This window comes from Vulpes vulpes, unplaced genomic scaffold (assembly GCF_048418805.1).
Source record: "Vulpes vulpes isolate BD-2025 unplaced genomic scaffold, VulVul3 u000000781, whole genome shotgun sequence".
NCBI lineage: Eukaryota > Metazoa > Chordata > Mammalia > Carnivora > Canidae > Vulpes > Vulpes vulpes.
In genome coordinates, this window is record NW_027325830.1 from 1 (window position 1) to 23,676 (window position 23,676).

Below are 23,676 nucleotides of genomic sequence, written 5' to 3' on the forward strand. Positions count from 1 at the left end.
TTCCTGGCAGACTCCAATCTTGGAAGTCTGCAGCAGACCTTGCAGCATCAGGATGTGCCCGGGGAGCACGGCAGGGAGGGGAGAAAGAGGAGGGGGTCCTTTCTAGGTAGCCCACAGAAGAAGCCAGGGAGTGCAGTATGTGAAGGGCGAGGGGTTGGCCTCTGGGGGACCAGGATGGCCTGGGCAAGTGAAATCCTGACTTTCCAGGGGCGTGAGAACCAGGCCACTGGTCTTGGGATTGCCAGCAGATTCTTGGGAGTGGGATGAGGTAGAGGAGGATAGAACAGGAGAGAAGGAGCGATCTTGGGGGCATCTGGCCCTTCATCCTGTGCAGACATGCTTTGGATGACGATGTGTGAAAGTATATGTGGACATGGGTACGCCCGTGTGTGTACTGGGAGGGTGTCAGTGGGACACGCTTGTGCCTGTGGGCATGCATGTGTGGATGTGCTTGTGTCTGAGGTGTGCTGCTGACTGCACATGTGTTTAGGGGAGCGTGTCTGGCTATGGGCAGGGTCAGGATAGGGGTAGGATGACACCAGGCTTCATCCCTCCATCCCTCCCCCTCCCCCTCAAGCTGCTGATGCCTCTTCTTCAGCCCCTGGCCTCTGCATGCCCCAAGGGTCCTGGCCATCCCACATGACTGGCATCTGAGACTTGGACGACCCATCAGCTGAGAGCCTGTGACCCACTGCCTGGTAGCAGGAGACACTCAGGGGCAGCCCTCTCCAGAACTGTTCCTCACCAAGACTTCTTCGGGAGGCAATGGGGAAGTGAGACTGTCAGGTTGTGGGTCATTGTTATGACCCCGTGGACCACACTCCTTTCCCCCCAGATGGCTCAAGCACAGCTGAAACTGGCCGTATTCACAGGAGCCTGCCCAGGGAAGTAGAGCAGCCCCAGGCAAGCAGAGAGGGGTCCTGTGGAGGGCAGCAATGGGCATGGAGTGGGGGCAGCAGCTGAAGCCAGGCCCTAGCAGGGAGGAAGGGGGTGCCCCCTCATCATGTGAGTGGGGCCCACGGCAGCCTTGGTCTTTTAAGAAGGTTGGGGCCAGATCTGCAGGGTTCCAGCTACCCCCTCCCTGCAGGCCCGTTGCCACTGTTTTGTTTTCTTGGTTCTTTTCTGCTGTCACCGTCCAGAGGTAAACAGGGGGAAGATGCCCCTTGGAAGTCTCTCCCTCCATCCTCTGGGTGTCTCTGTGTTCTCCTTTTCTTCCCCTTTTCAAGCATCTCCCAGCCCTGGGGTTCCTTTCTGGTCTGCAGGTTGGCTGCACAGTCATGAACCTGGGAGTCATGGTCATTGTAGGGTGTCAGCACCAGAAGGGGTCCGAGTCCTGTGCCTGCACATGCAACCAAGTGAGGGCTCATTGGTGTGTGTCGTGCCTGCCCTGCACTCGCCACCATGCGCTGACCCCCACCGTGTACCAGGTGTGTAGATGAGAAGGAACTGGCGCCCTGTGTGTGTGTGTGTGTGTGTGTGTGTCCCGAACTTACTGATAAAGAGGGAACTTGGCCATGGGGCTGCAGTTGCCAAGCTCTTCCTCATGGTTCGGTGAGAGGTGCCCCGGTTAGAAACAGTGCAGTTTTCAGGTAGGACCAGGCAGATTGAGTCTTGGCTCTGACGTTTTCTAGCTCCATAACCTGGAGAAGCTCACAAACTCCTCTGAGCCTTGTTTGATCACCTATAAAAGGGGGGCGCTGGCAGCTGTCTCCTGGGAGCCGTGTGCACACAATCGCCTCACTTGTCTCATCTGTTAAGTGGGGCCATAAAACCTCACTTCTCCCTTGGTCTAAGTGGCTAACTTGGATTTTTTTGGTTGTGCGTTCTTCCTAATAAAAACACGTGGGCACAAAAGGTCCCAACCTATGAACAAATATTCCTCACATCAGAGTTCATTTGGCTCCCGAATCTGGAAGGCAAGAATCAGATGTCAGGGGTTGGTTCCTGAGGCCATGGTTGAAATATCTGTGGTTCCTGAGTTTTGGATAGTGAAGGATCTAAACAAGGGTTTCTCGGAGTCTAGTTAGTTCCTAAGGCAGATCTCGAGGCGTATGTGTCTATTTACAAACGACGGACAAACTACGATATTAAATACACATCGAGGAGAAGTTTCAAAATAATGAGGGTGAGAATAAACATGGAAAGAAACCTCGACGTCCTTGTGTGTTTCCCCCAGGATGCCCCACCCTTCTCAGAACATTCTGAGTCCCAGGTGGGAGGTGCTGAGGGGTTACCCCAGAGGGCAGGAGGGCCTGGGGGGAGCCTAATCCGAGAAACACCCTTTGTTGCTGTGCCTCCATCCCACTCGCCCCCTGTGCTGGGCCTGGGACACGAAGGACAAGATGTGAATCTGCCTGAAGGAAGCCCGTGATATCTGTTTGGCTGTTTCTCTTACTTGCAACAGGCTCCACAGAAAACAAAACTTTCTTTCTTTCTTTTCTTTTCTTTTTTTTTTTTTTTAAGATTTCATTTATTTATTCATGAGAGACATAGAGACACAGGCAGAGGAAGAAGCAGGCTCCATGCAGGGAGCCCGACGTGGGACTCGATTCCGGGTCTCCAGGATCAGGCCCTGGGCCAAAGGCAGGTGCTAAACTGCTGAGCCACCCAGGGATCCCCCAAAACGTTCTTTTTTTTTTTTAAAAAAAGATTTATTTATTTATTTATTTATTTATTTATTTATTTATTTATTCATGATAGATGTAGAGAGAGAAAGAGAGGCAGAGACACGGGGGAGGGGGGGAGAAGCAGGCTCCCTGCGGGGAGCCTGATGGGGGACTCGATCCCAGGACCCTGGGATCATGCCCTGAGCTGAAAGTAGCCGCTCAACTGCTGAGCCACCAGGCGCCCCTTAGCCATTTTCAAGTGTGCAATTCAGTGACCAGCACTGCTGTCCAACTCCAGAACTTTCTCATCTTCCCAAACTGAAACTCTGTGCCCATTGAACACTGCCTCCCTGTTTCCCCCTGCTGCAGCCCCTTGGCAATTACTGTTCTCTTTTGTCTCTCTGAGTTTAACTGTTTTAGATACCTCACGTGAGGGGAATCGTGCAGTGTTTGTCTTTGCACGTCCGGCTCCTTTCACTGAGCATAGTGTCTCCGAGGTTCATCCATGTTGTGGCAGGTGTCAGAATTCCTTTCCCTTTTATGGCTGAGTAATATCCCATTGTCTGTAACATCACATTTGGGTTACTCATTCACCTGTCTGTGGGCACTTGGGTCCTTTTCACCTGTTAGCTGTCGGGAGTAAGGCTGCTATGAACATATGTGTGCAAATATCTCTTCTAGTCCCTACTTTCAATTCCTGATGCCTTTTATAGAGATAATTTTTAAAAATATTTTATTTATTTATTTATTTATTTATTTATTTATTTGAGAGAGAGAGAGCATAAGCTGGAGGCAAGGCTGAGGGAGAGGGAGAAGCAGGCTCCCCGCTGAGCAGAGATCCAATGCAGGACTCCGTTCCAGGACCCTGGGATCAGGACCTGAGCCGAAGGCACACACTTAACCCTCTGAGCCATCCAGGTGCCCCTAGAGAGACAATCCTTTACCAAGCTTTTCCATGGCTTGGGGTCTAGTGATCGCAGTTTTGGTAACTGCAGCATGCCACGAGGACTGTCATATTCGTCTATGAGAGCCCCAGATGTTACGATGTTACGGGGCTGCAGGATGGCAGGGGAGGGACAAACGGGGGGAGACTTGGGGGCTGTCTCAGAATCCCCCAGACAGACTCGGTGTGGAAGGCAAAGCACGGAGGGCGGAGGGTGGGTGGTGTGTCCGAGCAGGTGGTTTGCTGTGGCTGGAGAGTGGGGCATGGAGGAGCCGGGCCGCGGGAGAGAAGCCGGCAGAGTGGGGCAGGGACCAGCCCCCGGAGGGTGCAGCTGGCCCAGCTGAGGAGCCTCGGTTTCCCTGGAGGGAAGGGGCCACCCTGGAGATCCTCGAAGACCCTCGGATAAGCGTGGGAGAAGCACTAGGTAAGACTTGCTCCCCTGCCCCCCCGGATCTGGCTCCACCGCGGGAACCACAGTGGACATGGGGAGGCCATGTAGAGAGGAGGCCTCCACCTCCTAGCACTTTCTCTCTTCCTGGTGTCTCCTGGCCCCTTGGAGCTCCCTGGTCTCTGCTGGTCCCTCCGGCCACTTGTGAGCACGTTCTCCAGGGTGCTTGGGCTCTTCATGCATTGGACATTTTGAGGTTTAGCTCAATCCCCTTTCCCAAAACTCATTCTATAAGTGATCCCTTCCCTGCAGACACTCCTGCACACACACCCATTCACACACTTGTGGTCACACACACCCACACACACGTGTGCACTCATACGTTCATGCACTCACATATGTACTTGCACACAACCACAATGCACCCATCCTCGTGCACACACACTCATTCCCACCATACCCCCACACACGTGCACTCACATACTTGGAGAACTCACTCATGCATGCACACACAACACCCACGCTCATACACATACCTATGCATGCAATCACAGCACACAATACTCACACAGTCTCCCTTTTCCTCTCCCCCCCCCCCACCCCCTACCATCTGTCTTGTTTCCAGACTTCTTTGAAGGATCAGAACTAACATGTACTGAGAATCTTCAGGGGGTCATACGATGGGTTCTGGTTCTTTCCACTTCTCCTCAGTGGCAGTCTTCCAGGGTGGATGTCATCCCCCATTGTACAGATGTGTAAACTGAGCCGAGGCTGCTGATGGTCTCACAGGAGCTGCTGGGACCAGGGCCTACACACAGGGTCCCAGGGCCCTAACTCCTTCTCCTGGCAGCTCAGTGTTTTTTCTGTATCATAAACTCACCGCGTCAAGTTGGCAAGACTCCCAGGATCAGGACCACGTTTGCTCCTTCTCCTGTGTCTCTTACGTAGGCTGGAACTCTGAAGATGCTCAGTGAATTCTCTTGAATCAGACTCTGAGTTCTGATGTCGGGGCATGGTCTCAGAGACCCCTGTTGTGTTCTTGTGCTGTTCTGCTGCATGGAATGTTCCTCCTCCCTTTCAGGGCCCAGCCTGGGGGCTCTTCTTAGGAGCACCCCCAGCCTCCACTGCCCTTGCCTCCCCGTCTGTGTCACTCAATTTGAACTCACCTCTCAGTGGGACTGTCATGATCATTGTTATTAACTCTTCTGTCTTCCCTGTGGGACTAGGAGCTCCGTGGGGACAAGGCTGTCTCTGGTTCACCTTTGGGAGTCCAGAGATGCTCCTGAGGCCCACACAGCACTGGCCCCTGGAGGATGTCCCTGGAGTGGAAGGAACCTGCACGTGTGTTCGGTTCAATTCCCTGACCAAGGGGACTCTCCTGCCTGCTCCTGGGAGAAGGCTTTCGTGGAGGACTCCCTTCTGGTGCCTCTGCCTGCATCCCCTTGTCACCCCCAGGCTTGCCTGCCTTCAGAGGTACCACGCTGGGGAGGAGGCAGGGCGGAGCTGGTGCCCTGGTCCATCCCCCTGGGTCCTGAAGCTCTCAGTGGGCAGCTTGTGCGCAGGGCATTCTCATTCGGTTTCCTTCTCTCTCCTTTATGCCCAGGGGAGCTGGCTTGGATGACCTTGGGCACCAGGGCCCCTTCCCCTTCAGCATGAGGACGAGGCAGTGGGTGTAGATGGAAGAGTCCAAGAGACCTAGGATCAGCCCTCTCTCTGCGGCCAGCCAGCACTCCCTCTGCCATCGTCCTGCCACCTCTGTGGCCTCAGTTTCCCTCCTTGTGACACCAGGGGTTGTCTCCCTGACCCCAGGGCCCTCCCCAGCTGTGCCCTCCTGCACCTGTGAAATTCTGAGAGCAGAGGCGGGAAGGCGAGATGGCCCCTCTTTCCCCCGCCGCCTCTCCCTGTCCCCCAGGGTCACCCCAAAGCCTCCCCCTCCCCCGGCTCCCTGGAACTTCCCTGCAGCTGCAGGCCTGGTGAGACAATTGGGTGTTTTAGAGAAATACATTTTTGGGCTAATTTGCCATGCATAAGTGTTTCTCTTACCCTTTAAAGGCGGAGAACAAAGAGGCCTTTCTGCACCCGGGCAGGCTGCTGGGGAGGGGACCGCAGCTGTACCGGGCCAGCGACCCTCCTCCCTCTCTCATCCCTGTGAGCGCCCCACCACGCCGCCCACCGCCCCCCAGGAGAGACAGCCTGGACTTTCCCAGCCTCCCCCAGCCCCCTGCCCTGCTGCCTCCAAGGCCCCTCTGGTCCTGCCCCACCCCAGCCCCCACCCTCCCACCAGCTGCCCCAGGCAAGAGGGAAAGTGTGCGTGGGTGGGGGGATGGATGGATGGATGGATGGATGGATGGGGAGGGGGCATGCCAGGAGACAACAGCGCTCTACGAGGCTTGCCAGGGTGGTGATGGCCTGGCTGGGTGGGTGCCAGAGCTCCTGCGGGTTGTGTGGTATAGTCACGGGGTGTGGGATGGTGTCAGCAGTCATCAGGTGAATCACTAGTGTCGGGGGGGGGGGGGGGAGGTGGCAGTCACTCCATCCATCCATTCACCAAGGCGTTCATTTGTTCACTTGTTCACTCGTTCAGCCAGTCTCTGCTGTGTTCCCCCCATGTGCTGGTCTCAGGGACCCCCATCCTGGAGGGACAGAGAGGCACTAATGATTACAGTAGAGCATCTGAGGTTCGCTTACTTCTTAGAGGAGCTGGCACCTGTGGAAGTGGCTGCACGGACAAGGCTGTGGGTGCAGAGGTGCGAGGAGCAGGTGCTTCGTCCTGCTCGGCGTGTGATGAGGGACATGGGGCCTGGTAGCGGCTTCCCTTGCTGGCGGTGAAGGCCCTGAAACTGGCAGATGCAGAGTTACACCCTCCCCGTCACAGTTCACCATCCTCCCATACCCTCAGGCCCTTCCTTCCCCTGGAACTCCCTCCTCTCACCCTTGGCTATTCTGAGGCCACACCTCTCCTCTTCTGGGGGCCTCTCCTAGCTCCTGATCCCCCTCCACTGGGGCTCAGCCCCTCAGCTGTCCTGTCCGTCTCCCCCACGTGTGCACACACACCTCCACATACCTACGCTCTCGCCCTGTCTGCACTTTTTCCCCATCTTTGTGGGCTCACTGAGGGCAGGGGCCTTGGGTGTCTTCCCAGCACCCAGCACAGGGTGAGCGCGCAGCCCTCTGTGCTCAGGAGAGGAGCACTTGGGGCTGGACACCCCTCGTCTATACTCAGAAGAGCAGCAGCTGATGTTTATTGAGGGGTTACTGCACACCAGACACTGCGGGCGACATCTGATAGCTCCCTCAGTCGTTGTAACACCTTTATAAGGTAGGCGCTGTTACCTACCATTGTTCTACAGATGGGGAAACTGAGATACAGAGAGGTTGAAGTTTTGCTAAAGAGCATCTGGCTCCCAGGGAAGGAGGTGTCAGAGTCCTCGCTCTAAGCCATTATCGGTGTCACCCAAGAGCCACCTGCTCCCTTGTGCCGTCTGGGGTAGATTGGCAGACGCTGGATTCTCCTTTGGACATCCTGCAGCTTGCTCCGTGTGCTCCAGCCCTGGGCCCTGCCTCTGCCCCACGTGTGTGCATGTGAGATGGTGAAACATGGAGGTTGAATTGCACGAGAGAGCAGTGGGGGGCTTGGGTGCCTGCCTTGGGTGAGAGGCAAAGCCAGCCAGGGTGGGAGGCCAGGGCTGCTTCTTTGCTGCTGCTTGGCGCTGCCACAGGGGTGGGCATGGCCTTTGGCGCTTGGATTTGAGGATCAAAAAGAGCCTCTGCTTCCCCAGCATTCAACATACCCGATGGCATGAGTGACACCTCTCAGTGCTCCAGATGTCAGCACAGGGTGATGGATAACAGGCTTCACGACTCTCTGTGTCCACATATGTGTGCATGCTTTTTTTTTATTTTAATAGTTTTTTAAGAGATCTTATTTATTTATTCATAAGAGATACACAGAGAGGCAGAGATACAGGCAGAGGGAGAAGCAGGCTCCCTGTGGGGAGCCCGATGTGGAACTTGATCCCAGGACCCTGGGATCACGCCCTGAGCCAAAGGCAGACGTTCAACCACTGAGCCACCCAGGTGTCCCTGTGTGCACGATTTTGCATGCACATGTCCGTCCCTGGGTGTGCCTGTGGGTGGCTTGGCCCTGCACCTCTGTCTCAGGGTGCTCAGGAGATGAAGGAAAAGGCAAAGATTGAGAGAGGCCAATGGCTGCACAGTCACCCAGACTATGTGTGGGACAGAGAGAAAGGGGCGGCCCTCTACCCCTTACATGCTCCCGAATGTTCATATCCTCTGAAGGCTGGAGCAAAACAGGCAGAAAGTGAGATGTGGCTGTTTGCCCAGAGGGGTTGACAGGGAGCCCTGCTGTGATGGGCAGGCGACTCTGGGCCTGTCTGAACAGGGCCTTTGAGACTCCGCAAAGATCCCGCAGGCCCTGGCTGCTCGCTCCATCGCAACGCTTGATGGGCACATACAGGTGGTGACTGCATGCCTGGCCTGTGGGCACGACCGGGGTGGGGTGGGGTGGGCAAGGCCAGGAACCCAGAGTCCAAGAGAAAAGAGTGCCCAGGGACAGGGGTTCAGGGATCGGAGGCATGAGAGGTGTGGTCAGTTGTGTGTGTGTAGGAGGGGTGAGAGCTGCTCAGGAACCCTGCGAGGTTAGGGAAGGAGGTTTGAAGGTTAAAGATTGATGGGGACAGGAAGGCCCCGTATTCATGGAATCCTAGAATGTGAAAGGTCTTTAGAGATGACCTTATTCAAGTCTAGTTTATACAGAAGGGAAACAGGCCCAGGGAGAAGGGATGACTTGCCTAAGACAGTGATGGAGTCCATTTGAATCCATTCAACTAGTAGTCCCTAAGCCTGGGGGGCACCAGGCTGAAGGCTCAACCTTAGATAAGGACCCATCTTACCTCAGTTGGCTGTGGTCTAGTGGGTAATGGACACATAGAGATAAGCACCATCCAGCACCACAAGTGTGACCATCAAAGTGTGTATGAAGCAGCAGGGCGGGGGGTAATAGAGGACTACCATCTAGGCAAGACCTCTTGTCAGAGGTAGCATCTGCGTTGGGCTTTGAAGGATGAAGAGGAGTTCAAAAGGCTGAACAGGGAATGAAGGGATTAGTTTCCAGGCTAATCAGGCGGTTTGAGTTGGTTTCTGTTTTTACCATCCCTCAAGGCAGCCAGCTCACTGTCCTCCATGAGCACCCCACTCTGTTGAAGGCTACAAGCAGGCTGGGATGGCAGGGGAGTTTTGGTGTGTTTCTGTCCTGAGGCAGGGGAATGGGCTCAGGGTGTCCCAGGGCCGCAGATTCAGCTTGGTTGCAGGTTGGTCCTTGATTCAACCCCCTTCCATTAAGTCAAGAAACATTGACTGAGCATCAATTATGAATAAACTTTACCCAGTGGGGAGGATTGCTAGAGGCAAAGAGGAAAGAAGGGCATTGCAGGAGAGGGGAACAGCATGAGCAAAGGTGTGGTTGCTGGAAAGCAGGGTCCTGTTCACCAAGTATCCTCTATTTTGTGTGGCTGGAGCAGGGGGCGTGAAGGGAGCAGCTCAAGACACAGCTGAAAAGATAGGCAGGTGCTGGAGCTGCAAGGCCCTGGGGAGGAGTTTGGGTTTTCATTTATGGCAAGTGGGAGATGCTAATGGATTTTGAGCAAGAGCAGTTCTCTCAAGAGCCCGAGACTGGGCTGGGAACTTAAGAGAACCCAGAAGCCTCTGGAGGAACCAGGAGATGGCCCCTGTGGACAGCGGCGTGCTGGTAAATGCTTAACAATCAGCTCCACTGGGGGAGAGGGAGGTTAGCCAGTGGATTTTCACAATGTAAAAGCTCCCACAGGGCCAATTTTCAGGCCTCCCAGCTGATATCAGCAGGCTTGGAATGTTCCAGAAAATTTAACCCTTGGCTCTCCCGTGCTGGTATGAGCTGACTCCTGCATACCACGTCACCCAGGGTTATCAGCTGTAATTTCCAGGGCTCAACCACCCTTCTCTCCAGGTTCACTTCCAGTGGGACTCTCACATGGGAGCCCAGGGATGGAGACCTACCTGGGAGGTTCGTCCAAGCTCAGGGGGTTCTGAGCCCCCAGGCCCTGCGGGTTTGAGCCATAGCTCAGCTGGTCCCGTGCTGGGTGACCCAGGCCCACCCCTCACTCCTCTGGGCTGACTTGCTTTGCGGGGTCCTTCTGGGCTGAGATGATGATGCAGTGGGCAAGTGGGATGGAGCCAGGAGGGCGTCGGGGAGCATGGGCAACTGTTCCCTGGGGGTAGGGAGCAGCCCCAGCCCTACCCACCTCCAGCTCATTCTCCTGAAAATCCATCAGATCACCAGCTGGCACTGGGGCAGGAGGGGGGTCCTGAGAAGTGAGGGGGCTGGGGACAGGGTGGGGGGCATTGAGAGCCACATGGGAGGCTCTGGGCTATAGACCATCAATGCCTCAAACCCTGCCAGGGGAAAGCAGGTTTCTGGACCTCGATACAAGTTGGTTCCTCTGACTGGTGCCACCCTCTCTGGCCTGTCTCTTGGAAAACTCCTACTCATCTGTCAGGCCTCAGCTCCAGGGCACCTCTTCCAAAAAGCAGGGGTTAAGAGCACAGGACCGGTGAGGCCCTGGATAATCTTAGTCTTTCTCAGCCTCATCTGTGGGACAGATGGGAACAACAATACTACATAGTTTGTAGGATGCTCAAGTGAGAAGAGCTTGACACATAGGGCCCTACTTCTGATCATCATGATATTATCATCACTCCTTAGTGACCCCCTTGCCCCCATGTCCCTCCCAGGGAGGTTTGGCCTCTGAGTCTCCACCATGCCTTGTGAGTACCCCTTCAATCAGGTGGTGATTATGGCCACATGTGTCTCTCCCACTGGACAGCGAAGCCCTGAAGGTGGGGACTGGGTCGGATTTGCCTGGGGGGCTCCAGAGCACAGCCTGAGCACAGGCGGGGTGCAGGCCTCACACTGTTTTAGGTGAGGGACTGACCCTGGCTGGTCGGTCCCTGGCCTTGGCTCCGACACCGACCGGCTCGCTGTCCTGGCCAAGTGGCTGTTCCCCACTGAGCTTGGGTTTCCTCGTGTGTGACTTGGATGACCTCTGATGCTACTTCTTCCAGCCCCAAAACGCTGTGAGTCCATGTCCTGAACCCGAGTCACCATCCTGCCCCCGAACCAGCCCCCACTCGCTTCCCTGCCCCATCAATGGCTCCACTGTTCTCCGGTGACCTAGGCGTGAAACTTCAGAGTCATTTTTGACTCATCCGCCTCTTTATCCCCTCATGGCTAATCATCAGCCACGACAGTTTTTCCTTCAAAATGTTGCTCACATCCGTTGTCCCCTCTCTGGTATTCTGGTCCCCTCTGTCTGAAGCTGGGGTGATGTTGCCTACTTTCTAACCGGCCGGCATCCTCCCACTTTCCATCGTGGCCATCTCCCCAGTGGAACTCCCCAAGTGCCACTGCCCTGTCCACCCTAGAGATGCATACCTGTCACCTGACAGGGGATTAGCAGCCCCTGAGTCTGGCAGCGGGGAGGCCAGGTGTGCCCGGGAGAGACTGGGCAGGAGGGGGGACCCTGAGTGGAGCATGGGGTGCCCCCCCCAGGTCACGGTGGCTTGTCTCCCAGCGTGCACATACACATCTGCTCACACATCTTCTCGGGAGACCCAGTGTGATTAGATAGAGCCCTGCCCGCACGGAGCTCACACCGGACAGGCCCCATACTGTGGGGTGCACAAGGGGCGGTGGGCGCTGCTCCCTCGGCCCAGAATCAGGAGGCTTCACAGGGGAGAGACGGCTGGTCTTGATCTTGAACATGGAGAAGTTCTGTTTTCTTCAGATGGGGTTTCAGGCCGGGAAGCAGCCCGTCCATGGGGGAGGTGTTTGGGGCGGCTGGTGCTGGCGGGGCGAGGCTGGCAGCGGGGAGGTGGCGAGGCTGAGCAGGGCTGGGTGGGCTGGGTAGGCTGGGGGCCCTTGCTGGTCATAGGTGAGTAACCTCAGGGACCCCTTCCTGCCATCTGCAATTCATGTCCCCCAAGCAGACCTGAGTCCCCGACCCTGGGAGGCAAGTCGTCTCTGTAAAAACCAAAGTGACAACCTGTGGCTCCGCACTCTACAGTTTCCCCGTGCTGTCCTTCCCTAGTTCCTTGTCCTCTACCAGCCCCGTGGGGTGGCCCTGGGCAGCTCGTTACCCCCATTTTACAGATGAGGGAACTGAGGCTTGGAGAGGGGAAGGGGCTTGTCCAGGGTGACAGCTAGTCTTTGCCAGAGTGAAGTCTGGAATTTCCCTGGCCCTGGAGGCCAGACTTTAGAGGTTGGGGGGGAGTCAAGCTCCAGTGCCCATGTCCTCCCAGGGTGAGGCTGGCTCTGGGGGACCCAGAGGGGGGATGGACCCAGCTGCTGGGAGGCCAGGATTGAGACTTGTGCCCACTGGGGCCCCCCCAAGGCCAACTGTGTGAGCAGGAGCCCCCTGCCTGGGCGCCCCGGTGTGGGGGTCAGCCCAGGGAGCCGGAGGGACTGGGTGGCGGATTTGTGTTTCCACTTGATTCCCTCGGTTGTTTTTCAAGAGCCGTGGCAGGATCCCGAGGGGCGGGGCGGAGGCGGGGAGACCTCAGGAAGGCGCCGAGGCCCCTGCTGCCCGCCCCCATGTGACTCCTCTGATTGACGACAGTGCCACATGGAAGGGCCTCGAGGCTTCCGTCCTGCGCTGGCAGGACGGGTGTGTGACGTGGACCAGGGCACTGGGCCCACACTGGGTGACTTCCCGCGTGACCCACGCCGTCTCCAGTGCACTTTCCATTGGAGACCAGCCCCTTTGACTGCGGGGTAGGAGAGGCCCGTGACCGTCGCCTGACCCCCGCTTCCAGCACAAGCCCAAGGGGCAGGTACCCAGGGCCAAACCCGGGCAGGGCCGGGGGTGGGGGTGGTGCCCCGAACCCTGGGAGTCCGGTCAGTGCCTCCCGGCTCTCCAGCAGCCCTCCCACCTGTCCCTCTGCCCCCTCAGCTCGCCTGCTGTCCACGGCCGGTCCCCTTCCTCTGCTGCCTCCCGCCACCATTTCGGGCCTGCTGCCTCGCCATGCGCCGTGCGTCTCTTGACTGCGCCAGGCCTGGCCATGCTGGGCTCGCTGTCCCCGCTGGTTGTCTTTCTGGCCTTCCAGAACTGCCCACACCCTGGTCCCCGGCCCAAGGCCTGGCCTCTCCCCTCCCACTCACCTGCGGTCCTGTCTGCATTTCTCCAGTGGTGGCAGGAGGAGTGGGGACAGCTGCTCCTGCTTCAAAATCTGCTCAGCCATCCTAAGCTACATGGTGGCGGGTGAGTCCTGGCCCTTCTCTGGGCCTCAGCCTCCTCCTCAGTGAAGCAGGGGGATAGTTACAGAGCCAGCAGCCTCCCAGCATAGATCTGAGGAGATAGGTGGCTGGCACAGGGTAGGGGTCAGGGAGGAAATGGAAGAGCTCAGTGGAGATTGGACTCACCATCAGCTGTACAATCCTGAACGATACCTATGGTTCCTGAGCCTCAGTTTCCTCCTCTGTAAAATGGGTATAATAATAGTTCCTTCCCTTGAGACTGAACAAACTACTCCCAGGGGAGGAATTATCCACCTGGCCAGGGTGAGGGAGGGCTTCCTAGAGGGGCAGCTCTCATGGCTCTGGACAGTGATTGGCCAGCAAAGACTCGTAGGAAAGTGCTCCAGGGCAGGTGGAAACCAGGAGCTTTAAGCTGAGACCAGGGGGGGTGGAGGTGAGACCTGGGGCTTTGGCCCAGGGGAGCAGGATCCTTCTGGGATCCCACCCCAGCCTCCTCACCCTGCTTCTGCAGCCAGGGGGCTGAGGTCACTTCCTGCTGTGCAAGCTGGTTCCCTTCTCTGTGCCTTTACTTGTGCTGGGCCTCCTGGTCTCCAGACCCTCTGGCAGAAACCCTACCCACCCCCATGACCTGTGTGACAACTTGATTCTTTCAGGAAGCTTTCCTAGGCAGGGCCGTCTCCCTGTCTGTCCTGTCAGCGCTGCCTGTTGTACAGTCCACCGTGTTGGATTGTCTTGTAAGCAGTGCACAGGCCTGGAACCTAACAGGAGCCCAGGGACCACTAAGCCCCCAGCAGCAGCCTCCATGCTGGCTTTCCACTCATCCCTACGCCCAACCCTTGCTACCATCCTACGGGGCCAGGAGGGATAAGGGACCATCCCACCATTGACGTAGAGGTCCGAGAGACCAGGAGGCTGCCCGGGGCCCACAGCAAGGTGGGGAGCAGACAGGAACACAGCACTCACTTGTGCTTTCCCTCTCTGTCTCTGTCTCTGGGGTCTAGTGGAGGCAGGTTTCCTTTCTGTTCAGCTGGAACTCTGGAGTCTGTCCTGCTTTTGTCCCTCTGGGCCATGCAGATTTCCTGCCCTGCCCGCTGGCCTGTCTGCTGTTGGAGGGTCCCCTGATACTGTCACTAGGTCTGTAGCCACAACCCTACTGCTCCAGGCACCTGACTGGGGCTGAGCTGAGGTGTCCACAGTTCCCATGTCTGGAAACACATGGAGGGTGCAGGGAGAGCCCTAGCAGTAGGGTAGGGAGGCACTGCCCTGACCCAGCTGGTGACCTTGAGCCATCACTCACCTCCCTGAGGCTCAGTTTCCACCACTGCCCCCCACCCCCGTTCCCCCGCACCCCCCCAAAGAATGAAGTGCTGCCTTCTTATGCACACATCAAACCTGCAAGGTGTAAAACAAAACAAAACAAAACAAAAACCTGCGAGGTGTGTGTGGTTTTACAGACGAGGAACCTGAGGCTTTGGGATGCCTGAGACCCACCGGAGGTGGGAGGTGGGCCACTGAGCCCCTGCTTTGCTGGACTGTTTGTAATATCTCGGCACCATGGGGCTCATGGGGGTCAGTGTCCTGAGAGTTCTCTGTGAAGCTTTTAAAAACTTCCCAAAGAAGAGGCTTTGTTCTTCAAGCTGGGTGACCACAGGCCAGGTTCACCCTCCAGTGGTTCCACCGTAGGGGCCTGCAACCCCACGATTATGAACCACTCCCCAGGGTAAACTTGCTTTCTCTCTCTTTTTTAAGATTTGATGTATTTATTCATTAGAAAGACACAGAGAGAGGCAGAAACATAGGCAGAGGGAGAGTAGGCTCCCTGTGGGGAGCCCGATGTGAGACTCGATCCCAGGATCCCGGGATCACATCCTGAGCTGAGGGCAGACACTCAACCACTGAGCCACCCAGGCGTCCCAACCTTGCTCTCTTTAGAAACCTGCCTGTTCCCACCTTAACACATAGCAGGTGCCAGGTCGTCATTAACTCAGAGAATGACTGAACCATACTTATGAGAGAGTGGGCAACGTGGGGGGAGTCGCCGCCAGGGATGGGAGCACAGAAGGCATGGGGGGCTGTGGCAAAAGCCCTAGTAGGTCTCTAGCCCTCACCCCTGACCTCCTACAGTTTATTCTTTTTTCTTTTTTTTAAGATTTTATTTATTTGGGAGAGAGAAAGCACTAGCAGTGTAGGGGCAGAGGGAGAAGCAGACTCCCTTCTGACATGGGGCTGGATCCCAGGACCCCAGGATCATCACCTGAGCTGAAGGCAAAGGCTTAACTGCTGAGCCACCCAGGTGCCCCTACGGTTTATTCCTTGCACGGCATCCACAGCGTCCTCGTGGAAACGGCAGTCAGGCCACAGCACCCCCTGCTCCAAGCCCCTGAGGGCCCCATCACGCTGGGGTTCCTCCAGCAGTCCCCTGTGTTCTGACCCCCTTTTGCTGGTCCTCTCTGTTTCCCCTCACTCCCTCCGTTCCCACCACTCTGGCCTCATGGCTGCTCCTAGACTCCCCGGCACAGGCCCTCTCAAGTCCTTCACATGTGCTGCCCCTACTGTCTGGAACATTCTGCCCCAGATATTCTTCCTCTCTTCATTCAGATCTTTGTCAAACAGCACACCCTTCCAGGGGCCTTCCCTGTCCACCGTTTCTAATGTCCACCCTTCCTGCCTTCCTGACCCTGCTTTGTTTGCCATCAGAGAGCCTGTGGCCACCTGACATTAGCTTGTATCTTCACTTGTCTATTGTTCATCGCCACGGGGTGAGGGCAGGAGTGGTCTGTTTCATTCACTGCTGTGACCCCAGGGCTGGGACAGGGCTGGGTCCGTGAGTAGTGCCCAACTCCTATTTGTAGAAGGACGGAGGGAAAGACCTCTTTCTTCTGCTTAGCCATGGAGTACCTCCCGTGTGGGGCTCTGTGTTAGGTGCTTCTAGAACAAGTCAGCAGAGGAGACTGTAGCTCACTTGAGCCCAGCTGACCCCAAGGTAGCAATGGTCATTAAGTGAGTATATGTGAAGCGTCCCGGGCACCATGGCTTCTTTTCTCCTTATTTGCCTTATTACCAGATGTGGTCTCTAAGGCGCCTGAGAACAGGGCTGCTGGGGGGAGAGTGGGGGAAGGGGAGAAAGCTGGGTATGGATGAAAGAGATTAAATTAAATTTTCGGGAAATTTTTCTAACAGGCAAAACTGTGCGACTAGGAAGGGACTTCCTCAGGAGGAAATGTGCTCCCTGTCAGCAGGAGCCAAGTGGAGGCTGGTGGCCTTGGAACCCCACCCCACCAGCCCCTAGCGCCCGAAGCCTTAAGGTGATGTAAGGACTTGGGGGTCTTCCCCGAGGTTGGGGTGGGCCAGGCCCTGGGGCTTGCAGCAGGCGTGGGTCAGCCGTCTGAGCAGGCCTAGGCAGCAGAGGCCAGGCTCCAGTCCCCAGTCCCCAGTCCACAGGCTGCTGGGACTCGGCCAAGCAGCCATATTGGGCCTCTGGGCCTGTGACCCGCAGCCCAGGCCTGGGAGACAGGAAATGGCCCAGCGGCCGAAGGCCCCTAGCGAGCCCTGGCTCTCTCCCCACCTCCCACAGTGGCCTCGGCTGCGCCCCTGCGCCCCGCGCCCATGGGGTTAAATCTCTCCCTGTCTCTCTCTGCTCCGAGTTGTTTTCCAAGTGAAGCAGAGAATGGTTCTCTTGTTACCAACATGGCTTCTGGGCATTGGGTAATGCGCTCCCTCTTCTCCCTGCGCAGCTCCACAAAGGGACCTTTTGTTCGTCTCCCTGCCCCTCTCCCTGGCTCTTCCCCTGCCCCCCACCCACCCTGACTCCCTCCTCCCCGCCTCCCGCCCCACACTGCACCCCTGGGCTGCGAGGACTGACCGTGGTCTGGCCGCCCGGGGAGGAGAAGGGCCTTGTGGCCGCGGCGGCCATTTTGAGAGCGGCCTTCCTGGCCATTCCCCTGGCTCCTGAGGGGCTTGGGGGGTCGGGGAGGCCACGGGGGGTGGCTGGGGCTCCACAGGAGGTCTCCTGTGCCCTCCTGCCCTCTAGGGAGCAGGGGCACCCTCCCGGCCGGGCTGCCTCTGTGCACCCTGAGACCAGACACCTTCCTGTCCACCATGTGGCTTGACCCTCGGCAGCCCCCAAGGTGGGAGTGACCCTGCTTCTGCAGGTGGAGGCCGAGGCCCAGCGGGGTGAGCGTCCTTCCAGCCAGGGGCTCAGTGAGCAGGTGCTGCAGCTGGAGGGAGCCGCGCTCCTCCCTGGAAACCCCTCCAGGAAAGAGCCCTGACCCATGGGAAACCTGGAGATGGAGGCCTGAAACCAAATTTACTGGAACTTTTTGGAAACGGAACAGATTGTGCCCAAGATGGGAGTGTCAGGAAGCCAGTCAGGTACGAAGCGTCTGCTCTCAGGGAAGACAGTCTCTGTCCACTGTCCCCTCCTTTGCCCCTCACAGGCCGCCAACAACATTTTTCAGATGAGGAAACAGGCACAGAGAGGATACACAGCCAAGACTTGACGCTCACCCAATTGACTCCAGCTCCGGTTGTCTCTTTCCAGAGCTGCTGCCCACTCCGTGAGAGGCTCAGGGACTTGGGAGGAGACCTAGGTAGATCACAGCAGCAGCCCCAGCCTCCCTGTCTGCAATCACATGAGCCAGTGCACTGAGGAGGTGCTCAGGTGCCTCCTCCATCTCACTCTGTCCCTGCGTCTATAGGGACATGAAACAGACCACCTGCGTGGTGCCAGCAGTGTGCACTCACCTGTAACCACTGAGCTGGGTCTGGGGCCTTAGGGCCACAGCAAGAAGAGGTTAAATGGATGGGTTGGGGATGGATGGATGGATGAATGGATGGGAAGCTGGGGGAAACAGAGAGAGAGAGTGAAGATTTATTCACAGTTGACTATATCCCTGGGCCTCCCCTCAAGGAGCCACAGTCCAGGAGGAGAGGTAAATCACTGAAGAGCCAGTGTGCTGCAAGACAGGGCTCCTGGGACCTCACCCCTAGCTGGGAGGTTGAGGAAGGGAGGCTTCTTGGAGCAGGTGATGACTGAGGATGGAACTTGAAAAGACGAGGATAAGTCAACTAGGCAAAGAAATTGAGACAGAAGGTGGGCAAGGAGCTGGCATGGGAGTGGGCCTGGGGCTGGGGAGGAGAAGTGAATGGTGTGGGATGGGATGAAGAGGCCACAGCAATGTGCCAGAGCAGGGTGGGGTCAGGGAAGGTGGGAGAGGTGGGCAGGGGAAGATCCGTGTGGGCTGCTGAGGGTAGTCAGGGGGGCTTCTGAGGACCTAGGATGCCCTGATGAGGTAGGTATATGAACTAGATCTTCAGGGCAGTGAGGTGGTCACTGAAGGATTTTCAAGGGGTCAGATTTGTGTTCCAGAAAGATCATATGGGCTAGGTCTGTGCCAATCTGGCTTATTACTGTTTTCCCAGCACCCAGCTTGTGCCTAGAATATAGTAGGTGCTCAATAAATGTTTTGAATCAATACACGAATACCAACAGTGTCCTCTGAGGTAGTGGCTAACTCCAGTTGTAGGACTGGGGCCTCAGCTGCCTCATTTGTAAAATGAGGATAACAACACCTGTCTCCTGGGGGTGCCGAAGTGGCGAAGGGATGGAGCTCAGTATCCTGCATGAGGTCCGTGCTCCATAACTGGCACCTTTCTGAGATGCGTGCGGGATATGCTGTGGGCAAGCTGAAGGCAAGGGCCAGGTTAGAAGGGGCAGAGTCAGGGGCGCTTGGGTGGCTCAGCGGGTGAGCGTCTGCCTTTGGCTCAGGGCGTGATCCCGGGGTCCTGGGATCAAGTCCCACATCGGGCTCCCTACAGGGAGCCTGCTTCTCCCTCTGCCTGTGTCTCTGCATCTCTCTCTGTGTTTCTCATGAATAAATAAATAAATAAAGCCTTAAAAAAAAGGTGGGGGGCAGAGTCATACAGGCAAGAGAATAATACCAACATTTATCAAGGGCTTAAGCTCTTCGTGCATTTTACTCCCATAATCTTCAAAACAAGCTAATGCAGAAAGCACTATGGTCACCCCTATTTTATTGTCCGGGAAACCGAGGCACAGAGAGGTGAAGTGATTTCCCCGAGACCCCGAGGCTGCTGAGTGGTGGACGGAAGTGCACTGGACGCCTGAGCTGGTGATGGAGATGGTCTGGGCAGCCACCCAGGGAGGGGACACAGTCCAAACGATGGACCAGATGGTGGGGGCAGGCATGGTGGGTGAGGGAGGCATCAGGGATGACCCTCGGTTTCAGGCCTGGGTGACCCGATGGAAGGTCGTTCCATTTCCTGAGCGAGGGACACTGCAGGACGGGCAGGCTCGGAGCATCTGAAGGGCTGTCGGGCCGTCTGGGTGGAGATGCCCGAGAGGTCTGGCGTCTAGTAGAAGAGAGGTAGGGGCTGGTGATGTGGACCAGGGTGAAATGAGCTCTTGGGGCTAGTGGAAGTATGAGGGGTGGAGGAGCCTCACCCCCGGAGCAGGTGCCGAGGAAGAGGAGTGACAGCAGACGTTATATAGCATTTGCTTGGTGCCAGACTTGATCCTAACCCTTTGATTTCTTATTAAAATACTCCCAACAACAACAAAAATAAATAAAATAAAATAAAATAAAATAATAAAATAAAATAAGATAAAATAAAATCCTCCCAACATACCCTGTGAGGGGGTCCATCACCTTCCCCACCTCACATCCCAACTGGCGGTGAGAGGTCTGTACGGTCCGGGTGGCCAGGGTTGTGACTGACCCAGGCCCCAGGCCCACAGTGGGGATGTATGGAGATGCTCCGAGGGCGGCCTGGCTATGAGCCCAGCTGGAGGCATCTGCAGAAGACAGGAGGACGATGCAGGCCTGCCTCAGTTGCCCCTTCAGAATGTGGCTGGGCCAGCTCCCCTCCCCACACCTCTGTCCTTGGCTCTGAGACAGAGGAGGCCAGCAGGGGGATGGGGCCAGTTCCGCTCTCAGGACCTCTGTGGGGTCCGGTCAAAGGGGTGCAGAGCTGGAGGACTGGATGGGGTAAGCAGCAGGGGAGCTGAATGTTCCACGGATCAGGGCCAAGGGGCTGGCACCCGGACCCTGGTAATCCTCGAGCTGAGCGTTAGGGGCAGGGCCCGGGGCGTCCTGGCACAAGCTGCCCTGGCCCTCCCCGTTTCTCAGCTGTGAGGGAGGCTGTAGGGCCTGGAGCACGGCTGCCCCACAGTGAGCACTCCGCAGTGGCACTGATTTTGTGCCATCACTGCAGGGGGGGCGGGCAGAGTCAGGGCTGCAGGCCCAGGGGAGCCCCCACCACCCTGGGGAGGACAGACATTGTGCTGATGATGGGACATCCGGCAAAGGCTCCCGGGAAGGAGCTTGCTACTGCCAGCTTTGCAAGGTATGTGGGCACAGGGAGAGGTGGCCCCGGGCGGGGCTTCAGTTTCTGGGGACAGGTAGCAAGCAGGGTGCCAGCAGGAGCAGAAGGCTGTGCAGGGAAACTGGTGGTGTTTTGGGAAATAGTTGGTAACCTGATGTAGCCAGCAGAGGGGCCCAGGGGGCGGCTGGGTGGGGGGAGGAGGGGCTCTGTGGGCAGCAGTGGGAGCCAGGGACCAGCCAGGGCTGGGGTGTGGAGAGCAGCAGAGGGGATGCGCATGGTGTGGAGGGCTGGACAGACAGCATGGGGGCGACAGGGCTGGGGGGACACTAGTGGGTGTGGGTGTGGCCTGAGAGGCCAAGTGTAGGACCAGGTAGGGGCGGGAGGAGCTGGAGGTCCTGAGGACACCCCCCAGCCCCACCAGATGGAGACACTTGGTTTCACAGGTCTGGAGACTGAGGTCTGGGGGTGCAGAGGAGCTGGTTGGGTCATGAACCCTCAGGGAGAGGCCGAGCTGGGAGCAGGTGGAGGGGGTCAGAGAAGGAGGTGCAACATCACAGGGGGCAGGTGGCCAGCAAAGGAGCCCAGAGACAGGGAGGGAGTCTGGGGAGGGGGTCCCATGCCACGGAGCCTTCACCAGACAGGGATCAGGGGCTGGGGGAGGAGCATTCAGCCAGGAAGTGTAGACAGCAGGTGTAGACAGGTCTTCAGGGGAGCTGGGCCGGGAAGGCAAGGAGAGTTATAGAGCAGTGGCTGAAGGGGACTCGAGGATTGTGGGCTGTTCTTAGAAGAGACGCTGATGGTGCAGGGCAGGGTGGTCTAAGTGGGGGAGCGGCTCCTGGAGTGGGGGTCCTGAGCTGGATGGGGGGGACCCCAACCCGAGGGAAGGAAGGGGATGGGATGGGGGCTGCAAAGTCAATTGCAGGCCGAGGAGGGGAGGTCAAGGGACTCCTGCCCAGTGGCCTCTCCTCTGCAATGGAGGAGGGGAGTGGAGAGGCCAGGGGTTGTGGGGGATCCTGAGGTTTGGTGTCTCCCCAGAAGGTCCTGGAAGAAGGAAGCCTTGGGAATCAGCGAGGGCTGGTGGGGCTGGGGGAGGAGCCAGCGCGGGCAGCTGGGCTGAGGGGGGCCTGGTCTAGAACAGCAGCGTCCCTCCTCCTCCGCCTGTTCTGAGCCCTGCCATGTGCTCCTGTGCTGAGTAGCCGCAGGCCCATCTTCGGGAGCTTACTTGCAGCTTTCTGGGGTGTCCCTGTCCCGGTCCTGGGTAGCTGTCCTCCCCTTGTCCAGTGCGGGAGGCAGAGCGGCTCCCAGAAGCTTCCTGGGGCCTCCAGGCACCTTCTCTCAAGCGTGGGCCGCACCAACCTTCTGCCCCACTGGCTGCCAGTCCCCAGCCTGCACACAGAAGGGCCTGGAAGCTGTTGGCCTGTGGGCTGCTTTGCTCTCGCACATTTCCAAGCACCTCCCCTTAGCTCCCCTTTGCGGGCTCCAAATGGACCAGACTCAGGGCAGGCTTTGCCACGGCTGTGCACCCATAGGCATTTCTCCCGGGGGAGCCTGCACCCAGAGCCCCTGTCTGCCCCCTTCTCACACAGTTTCAATACCTAGGTGCTCTGATCTCTGAGCCCAGACCAGAGTGAGAGGAAGATCATCAGAAAGGAGCACAGACCGAGGGAGGGTATCAGGCAAACGAAACCAGTTGCTTAAGCTTAAAAATTTGGGGCACCTGGGTGGCCCAGTGGTGGAGCGCCTGCCTTTGGCTCAGGGCGTGATCCCGGGGTCCTGGGATCAAGTCCCACGTAGGGCTCCCCGCAGGGAGCCTGCTTCTCCCTCTGCCTGTGTCTCTGCCTGTGTCTCTGTCTCTCTGTCTCTCTCTCTCTCTGTGTCTCATGAATAAATAAAATCTTTTTTTTAAAAATGGTGTTTAAGAAGAATTTTATATGACATGGAAATATTTTTCGTATAATCTTAAGTGAAAACCAAGATGTGATGAGATAATACATACGTATTCAATAAAAAGCAAAAAGGAAAAAATGACATGCTGTGAGCTCAACTTAATTTAGAATTATAGGGAAAAAACCTGGAAAAAAAAAACACACACACACACCAAAATGCTAACCTTGTTATTTCTGGGTGATGGAACTGCAAGTGATTTACACATTTTTAGTGCTTTGTCTCTATTGTATTTCTAATAAATGCTTGCAGATTTTAAAGTTATTTGAAATGAAGGTGTGACACATATCCTGTCTTTAAGAAGGCGTCCTATTTCTCTGGAAAATCTTTTTCTGTGAACATATAAGATCTTGGAGTGTATTTATATTTTTTCCAGCTGGAGGTTAGGAGCTTAGATCGGTTAGGAAGGCATTTTGACTACAAATAACAGAAAATCCAATAACATCGAGGGGGTTGCTTCTGGCCTGTAACGGAAGTCCCCGCTAGGTCATCCAGGGCCGATGTGGCTTCATGATGCTGTCGTGGATGATGCTGCAGTCAAAAGGCAGACCTGCTATTCACCCTGAACCCCTCTCTTTCAAGCTCCTGTCCCCCACACCCTACTTCCAATATGGAACCGAGAACAGCCTATGCACACCCCGTCCCTCGCCTGCCTCACTGAAGGGGTGTCTGTGCTCGTCTAGCGGGGTCTTCCAGGTTCCACTTGGGGGCCGGGACCAGGCAGCCCAGAGGGGGCCAGCCTGTGGGAGTCTGTTCATGAGGAAGTGACCTGCCCTGGGTCACACTGCTGCTCTGGGAGCTGGATGAATGAGGACAGGGGCACAATTAGAACCTGGCTCTCAGCTCTCTTCCCCACCTGAGTGACAAACTGTCAGTGTAAACTTCTAACATGGCATAGCAGTCCCTGGAAGACTTGGCCCCGCTGACCTGCTTAGCCTCACCTCTCACCACTGAAATGCTGTGGCTCACACACACACCATGCTGGTTTTACTCTGTGCCTTTGCTTATGCTGTTCCCTCTGCCTGGAGCGCCTTTCCTTGCTGCATCCACTCTCTTTGGCCAAACTTTGGCTCACTCTTTTAGAATTGGCCCAGCATTATTTCCTGGGAGCCTCCCTGACCTCCTGGCTGGGCTAGGAGTT

At 56.8% G+C, this 23,676-nt stretch overlaps 1 long non-coding RNA gene across 4 annotated transcripts; it reads left to right on the top strand.

Moving 5' to 3' along the window:
- The first annotated feature begins 6 nt into the window (after window positions 1–6).
- LOC112929127 (uncharacterized) lies at window positions 7–22,619 on the top strand. Of its 4 annotated transcripts, none has more exons than XR_011999385.1 (3): window positions 7–5,410; window positions 5,541–13,251; window positions 16,428–22,619. It is a non-coding gene; the product is annotated as an uncharacterized lncRNA (long non-coding RNA). The 4 variants fall into 4 exon arrangements; XR_011999386.1 differs by having other exon boundaries at window positions 7–3,973; window positions 5,164–5,410; window positions 5,541–22,619; XR_011999384.1 differs by having other exon boundaries at window positions 7–1,427; window positions 2,464–5,410; window positions 5,541–22,619.
- Window positions 22,620–23,676: the final 1,057 nt, after the last annotated feature.